The sequence below is a fragment of the Cupressus sempervirens genome, chromosome 2 (genome assembly GCF_028749045.1).
Source record: "Cupressus sempervirens isolate cs-2001-9-10 chromosome 2, ASM2874904v1, whole genome shotgun sequence".
NCBI classification, from domain to species: domain Eukaryota; kingdom Viridiplantae; phylum Streptophyta; class Pinopsida; order Cupressales; family Cupressaceae; genus Cupressus; species Cupressus sempervirens.
The window spans coordinates 568,374,030-568,381,300 of record NC_143119.1 but is presented as its reverse complement, the minus strand read 5'-3'; the positions used below and the strand labels follow the sequence as shown (position 1 = coordinate 568,381,300).

At 49.0% G+C, this 7,271-nt stretch overlaps 1 non-coding gene and 2 pseudogenes across 1 annotated transcript; all 3 read right to left on the bottom strand.

Annotated features, from left to right (window-relative positions):
- Positions 1–2,853: 2,853 nt before the first annotated feature.
- On the bottom strand, positions 2,854–4,404 carry LOC149574634 (25S ribosomal RNA; annotated as a pseudogene).
- A 247-nt stretch (positions 4,405–4,651) lies between these two features.
- On the bottom strand, positions 4,652–4,805 carry LOC149574633 (5.8S ribosomal RNA). Its single transcript, XR_016361324.1, has one exon. It is a non-coding gene; the product is annotated as a 5.8S ribosomal RNA (ribosomal RNA).
- A 596-nt stretch (positions 4,806–5,401) lies between these two features.
- On the bottom strand, positions 5,402–7,053 carry LOC149574632 (18S ribosomal RNA; annotated as a pseudogene).
- Between the last annotated feature and the right edge of the window lie 218 nt (positions 7,054–7,271).

Sequence of the window (7,271 nt, the reverse complement as noted above, 5' to 3'; positions counted from 1 at the left end):
GGGTATCTCAGCAAGCCAACTTATCGAGGTGAGATGGTGAGTCGACTTGGTGAGCTGACTTGGTGAGCACACTTAAAGAGTGAACTTCATGAGGTGACTCAGCGAGTTAGCTCACTGATGTGACTTGGGTGGGCCGACTTGGCAAGCAAACTTAAAGAGGCGACTTGGGCGGGCTGACCTGGTGAGCGAACTTAAAGAGTCGACTTGGTGAGAGTACTTGGTGGCTCGACTTGATGAGCAGACTCAAAGAGTCCACTTGGTGAGAGTACTTGGTGGGGTGAACTGATGAAAGGACTTAAACAGTCAACTTGGTGGGAGTACCTGGTGGGGTGACTTGATGAAGGGACATAAAGAGTCAACTTGGTGAGAGTACTTGTTCTGGTGACTTGATGAATGGACTTAAATAGTCGACCTAGTGGGGTGACGTGATGAAAGGACTTAAAGAGTCGACTTGGTGAGAGTACTTGGTGGGGTGACTTGATGAACGCACTTGAAATATTGACTTGGTTAGAGTACTTGGTGGGGTGACTTGATGAACGGACTCAAAGAGTCAACTTGGTGAGAGTACTTGGTGGCTCGACTTGATGAGCAGACTTAAAGAGTCAACTTGGTGAGAGTACTTGGTGGGGTGAACTGATGAACAAACTTAAAGAGTCAACTTGCTGGGAGTACTTGGTGGGTTGACCTAGTGGGGTGACTTGATGAATGGACTTAAAGAGTCGACTTGGTTAGAGTACTTGTTCTGGTGACTTGATGAACAGACTTGAAGAGTCGACTTGGTGGGGTGACTTGATGAAAGGACTTAAAGAGTCAACTTGGTGAGAGTACTTGGTGTGGTGACTTGATGAACGGACTTAAAGGGTCGACTCTGCGGGGTGACTTGATCAACGCACTTGAAGGGTCGAGTTGGTGGGGTGACTTAATGAACGGACCTAAAGAGTTGACCGGGTGAGAGTACTTGGTGGGGTGACTTGATGAACAGAGTTAAAGAGTCGACTTGGTGAGAGTACTTGGTCGGGTGACTTGATGAACACACTTGAAGAATCGACTTGGTTAGAGTAGTTGGTGGGGTGACTTGATGAACAAACTTAAAGAGTCGACTTGGTGGGCCAACCTGGCAGGGTGACTTGATGAACGAACTTAGAGAGTCAACTTAGTGCGAGTACTTGGTGACTTGGTGGGCCGACCTGGCCAGGTGACTTGATGAACGAACTTAAAGAGTCCACTTGGTGGGCCGACCTGGTGGGGTGACTTGATGAATGAACCTAAAGAGATGACTTGGTGAGAGTACTTGGTGGGCAGACATAGCGGGGTGATTTGATGAACAAACTTAAAGAGTCAACTTGGTGAGAGTACTTGGTGGGGTGACTTGATGAACGAACCTAAAGGGTCAGCTTTGTGGGCCGACCTGGCAGGGTGACTTCATGAACAAACTTAAAGAGTCGACTTGGTGGGCCGACCTGGCAGGGTGACTTGATGAACAAACTTAAAGAGTCGACTTGGTGAGAGTACTTGGTGGGCTGACCTGGCAAGGTGACTTGATGAACTAATTTAAAGAGTTGACTTGGTGAGAGTACTCAGTGGGCTAACCTGGTCACATGACCTGATGAACAAACTTAAAGAGTCGACTTGGTGGGCCGACTTGGCCGGGTGACTTGATGAACAAAATTAAAGAGTCGACTTGGTGGGCCGACCTGGCGGGGTGACTTGGTGAGAGTACTTGGTGGGCTTACCTGGCAAGGTGACTCGATGAATGAACTTAGAGAGTCGACTTTGCGAGAGTACTTGGTGGGTCTAACTGGCAGGGTGACTTGATGAACGAACTTAAAGAGTCAACTTGGTGAGAGAACTTGGTGGGCCGAGCTGATGGGGTGAATTGATGAACGAACCTAAAGAGTCGACTTTGTGAGAGTACTTGGTGGGCCAAACTGGCTGGGTGACTTGATGACCAAACTTAAAGGGTTGACTTGGTGAGAGTACTTGGTGGGCTGACCTGGCTAAGCGACTTGATGAACGAACTTAGAGAGTCAACATTGTGAGAGTACTTGGTGGGGTGACTTGATGAACAAACCTAAAGAGTCGACCCGGTGAGAGTACTTGGTGGGCCGACCTGGCGGGGTGACTTGATGAGAAAACTTGAAGAGTCGTCTTGGTGAGAGTACTTGGTGGGCTGACCTGGCGGGGTGACTTAATGAACGAACTTAAAGAGTCAACCTTGTTGGCTAACTTGGCAGACTGACTTCATGAACGAACTTAAAGAGTCCACTTGGTGGGCCGACCTGGCAGGGTGACTTGATGAACGAACTTAAAGAGTCAACTTGGTGAGAGTGATTTTTGGGCTGACCTAGCGGGGTGACTTGATGAATGAACTTAAAGAGTCGACTTGGTGGGGTTACTTGATGAATGCACTTGAAGGGTCGACTTGGTGGGGTGACTTGATGAACACACTTGAAGCAACTTGGCAAGCACACTTGCTGGGGCAAGGTGGTAAAACAACTAGGTGATTCGACTTGGTGAGCTGACTTAGGGAGCTGACTTGGTGAGAAAACTTAAGGGGTCGACTTGGTGAGGCAACCTGAATAGACAACTCAGTGAGCTGACTTGGGGAGCCGTCATGGTGAGCGATCTTAAAGAAGAGGTGACCTGGTGGGGCAACCTGGTGAGGCGAGATGGTAAGTCATCTTGGTGAGCTGGCTTGACGAGCTGTGAGTGGACTTAAAGAGTCAATTCTTGATTTGGTAAAGACCACATGGTCAGATGACTTGGTGAGCTGACCTGGCTAGCAAAATTGGCAAGCAAACTTATAGAATCGACTTGCTATCCCTAGCCAAGATCGCATGCCTGGGTTGACCCAACTTGGGTCACTCGACTTGATCGCCCCAACCTTGGGTAACCCATGTGCAAGTGTTGTTCACATGGAACCTTTCCCCACTTCAGTCTTCAAAGTTCTCATTTGAATATTTGCTACTACCACCAAGATCTACACTTCAGGCCGGTCCACCCAGGCTCATGCCCAAGGTTTCACAACAACCCCTGCGTCCTCTTACTAATTGGAGCCTGGCACTTGCCTCGACGACCAAGTATGGGTTGCGCGCTTCAGTGCCATCCATTTTCGGGGCTAGTTGATTCGTCAAGTGAGTTGTTACACACTCCTTAGCAGATTTTGACTGCCATGACCACCGTCCTGCTGTCTTAATCAACCAACACCCTTTGTGGGATCTAGGTTAGCGTGCAATTTGGCACCGTAACTCAGCTTTTGGTTCATCCTGCATTGCTAGTTCTGCTTACCAAAAATGGCCCACTTGGAGCTCATAATTTTTTCGCGCATCTCAACAGAGCAGCCGTGCTGACTTACCTATTTAAAGTTTGAGAATAGGTCAAGGGCGTTACGCCCCCGATGCCTCTAATCATTTGCTTTACCAGATAAAACTTGCACGTGAGCTCCAGCTATCCTGAGGGAAACTTTGAAGGAAACTAGCTACTAGATGGTTCGATTAGTCATTCACCCCTATACCCAAGTCAGACAAATGATTTGCACGTCAGTATCACTGCGGGCCTCCACCAGAGTTTCCTCTGGCTTCGCCCTACTCAAGCATAGGTCACCATCTTTCGGGTCACAACAGGTGTGCTCGCACTCGAACCCTTCACAGAAGATCAGGGTCGGTCAGCAGTGCACCCCCCGAGAGGGGATCTTTCCAGTCAGCTTCCTTGCACCTCGTGGGTTTTCCCAACCCACCAACTCACACACATGTTAGACTCCTTGGTCCGTGTTTCAAGACAGGTCGGATGGAAAGCCCACTGGCCAGCGCCACGAGCGCACAGGTGCCCAAGAGCCCACCGTAAAGGCGCGCACTTCACTCCTCGACTGCCATGACGGAAGTATTTGTGTGACCAGAAGGTGGTGTTTGTGCCGTCGTGATAGCCCGCACTGGCACGTCCCCCTAACCAAGCGGCGGACTAGCTCACACCATTTCGCATCCAATTAGGGCACATCGCCGGCCTCCATCCGCTTCCCTCCTGGCAATTTCAAGCACTCTTTAACTCTCTTTCAAATTCCTTTTCATCTTTCCCTTGCAGTACTTGTTTGCTATCAGTCTCTCACCCGTATTTAGCCTTGGATGGAATTTACCACCCGAGTAGGGCTGCATTCCCAAACAACCCAACTCGCCGACAGTGCCTCATGGTGCAACAGGGTCCGAGCCTGACGGGGCTCTCACCCACTCCGGTGCCCCCTTCCAGGGGACTTGGGCCTGGTCTATTGCTAAGGACACTTCTATAGACTACAATTCGACAGGCGCGACCATCGATTTTAATGCTGGGCTCTTCCCAGTTTGCTAGTCGTTACTAGGGGAATCCTGGTAAGTTTCTTTTCCTCCACTTATTGATATGCTTAAACTCAGTGGGTACTCACACCTGACTTGGGGATGCATTAGAGATGCAGAAATGCCCACACTGTGGCAGGCCGCTGAGCCCAAAATAAAGTTCCTCGTGAGGAATCGTTTGATCAGCGTAAACCAACGCCAGCCTTTGCGAGCCACCGCTCATCGCGACTGATCGACAGACCTCATGCTCATTTCAGCCAACCATGCGCCACTTGCAGACATAGATGGCCATCTCTACTCCTTGCTGGGGAGGACAAAATTTTGTAGTGCGATGCCCAAGCAGACGTGCCCTTGCCCGAGGCCTCGGGTGCAACTTGCGTTCAAAGAATTGATGATTAACGAGATTCTACAATTCACACTAAGTATCACATTTTGCTACATTCTTCATCATGGCGAGAGCTGAGATATCCGTTGCCAAGAGTCATGATTTTGTTTTTCTTTTGTCTTTCGGCAACCCAAGCACGCAAGGCGCTGGATCGCGCTTTGCTCTTTCGATTTCTTAGGTGTGCGATGCACCCATGTGTTGGGTGTTGAAACATCCCAAACCCCGAGCACCCAATGGGTGCGACGAGGAACGTTGAGGTGTGTCCCTGCCCCATCACCTCGCAAAGGTAAGAGGTAATGCATGGGAGAGCCGTGTCAGCGGACGGGGTCCCTGTGCCGCAAATCATGTGAGTGCACCCATCCTAAACACAGAACGCTCCAAGCAACGAGTCAACACACCTGGGCAAGGAAAAGGGGGGTTGCGGCAGGTAGTCCTGACTTGCCACTGCCCTCTGAATTGCAACTGAATAGAGACCTCTCACTCTGACACAGACATCGTTCGAAGGCATCGATCCTAATCTAGATTGCATCCAAGTCTCTTCTTCACCCCGCGGGGAATCCACACTTTCGATCATGAGCATTCGATGTGACCCTCAACCTCGATGGTGCTGGACCCATAGCTTGGCCATCCAGCACATCGCTGTAGGGCCGAGTGTCTGCACGTCGCTGAGATTTCGAGGGCAGGGAGGAGGCCAGCTCCATCCCCTACAAAGGGCAGGGATGTAGTCAATGCGAGCTGATGACTCGCGCTTACTAGGAATTCCTCGTTGAAGATCAATAATTGCAATGGTCTATCCCCATCACGATGCAATTTGGCAAGATTTCCCAAACCTTTCGGGCCAGGGAGAGAAACTCATTGGTTGCATCAGTGTAGCGCGCGTGTAGCCCAGAACATCTAAGGGCATCACAGACCTATTATTGCCTCAAACTTCCATGGCCTAGGAGGCCATAGTCCCTCTAAGAAGCTGGTCGCGAAGGGGAACCTCTGCATAGCTAGTTAGCAGGCTAATGTCTCATTCATTAATGGAATTAACCAGAAAAATCGCTCCACCAACTAAGAACGGCCATGCACCACCACCCATAGAATCAAGAAAGAGCTCTCAATCTGTCAATCCTTACTATGTCTAGACCTGGTAAGTTTCCCCATGTTGAGTCAAATTAAGCTGCAGGCTCCACTCCTGGTGGTGTCCTTCCATCAATTCATTTAAGTTTCAGCCTTGTGACCATACTCCCCCTGGAACCCAAACACTCTGATTTCTCAGAAGGTGCTGGCGGAGTCCTTAGAGAAACATCCGCCGATCCTTGGTTGGCATCGTTTATGGTTGAGACTAGGACGGTATCTGATCGTCTTTGAGACCCCAAATTTCATTCCTGATTAATGAAAACATCCTTGGCAAATGCTTTTGCAGTGGTTTGTCTTCCATAAATCAAAGAATTTCACCTTTGACAATGAAATACGAATGCCCCCGACAGTCCCTATTAATCATTACTCCGGTCCCGAAGGCCAACGGAACAGGACCAGACTACTATCACATTATTCCATGCTAATGTATTCAGAGCGTAGGCTTGCTTTGAGCACTCTAATTTTTTCAAAGTAACGGTGCTGGAAATGCAACCCAGCCAATTAAGGCCAAGAACATGCCGCCGAAAGAAGGGACGTGTGGGCCAGTGCACACCCCGAAGGCAGATCGACCGTGACGACCCAAGGTCTAACTACGAGCTTTTTAACTGTAACAACTTAAATATATGCTATTGGAGCTAGAATTACCGTGGCTGCTGGCACCAGACTTGCCCTCCAATGGATACTCATTAAGGGATTTAGATTGTACTCATTCCAATTACCAGATTGGACAAGCCCAGTATTGTTATTTATTGTCACTACCTCCCCGTGTCAGGATTGGGTAATTTGCGCGCCTGCTGCCTTCCTTGGATGTGGTAGCTATTTCTCAGGCTCCCTCTCCAAAATTTAACCCTAATTCTCCATCATCCATCACCACCATGGAAGGCCTCTATCCTACCATCAAAAGTTGATAGGGCAAAAATTTGAATGAAGCATTGCCAGCACAAAGGCCGTGCGATCCGTCGAGTTATCATGAATCACCGAAATAGTGGGCGAGCCCATGCCGGCCTTTTATCTAATAAATGCATCCCTTCCAAGAGTCAGGATTCAGTGCACGTATTAGCTCTAGAATTACTACAGTTATTCGAGTAGCAAAGTACCATCAAAGAAACTATAACTGATTTAATGAGCCATCCGCAGTTCCACAGTCTGAAATAGTTCATACTTAGACATGCATGGCTTAATATTTGAGACAAGCATATGACTATTGGCAGGATCGACCAGGTAGCTTCTAACAATGAGGGGACCCCCAAGACCTGCTATAGCCAAGGGATACCCATCACGATGGGAAACCAAAATTTGCATTCGCTCCGTCATGCATCCAAACATAATCCACCACACAAGCAACAAGAATGACGTTTACAACACATGCAGGACTCGCAACGCTCAAAGATTTCACACAAGAGGAAAGTGTCCCATCATCGACCAGAGAGGGCCAAATAGGG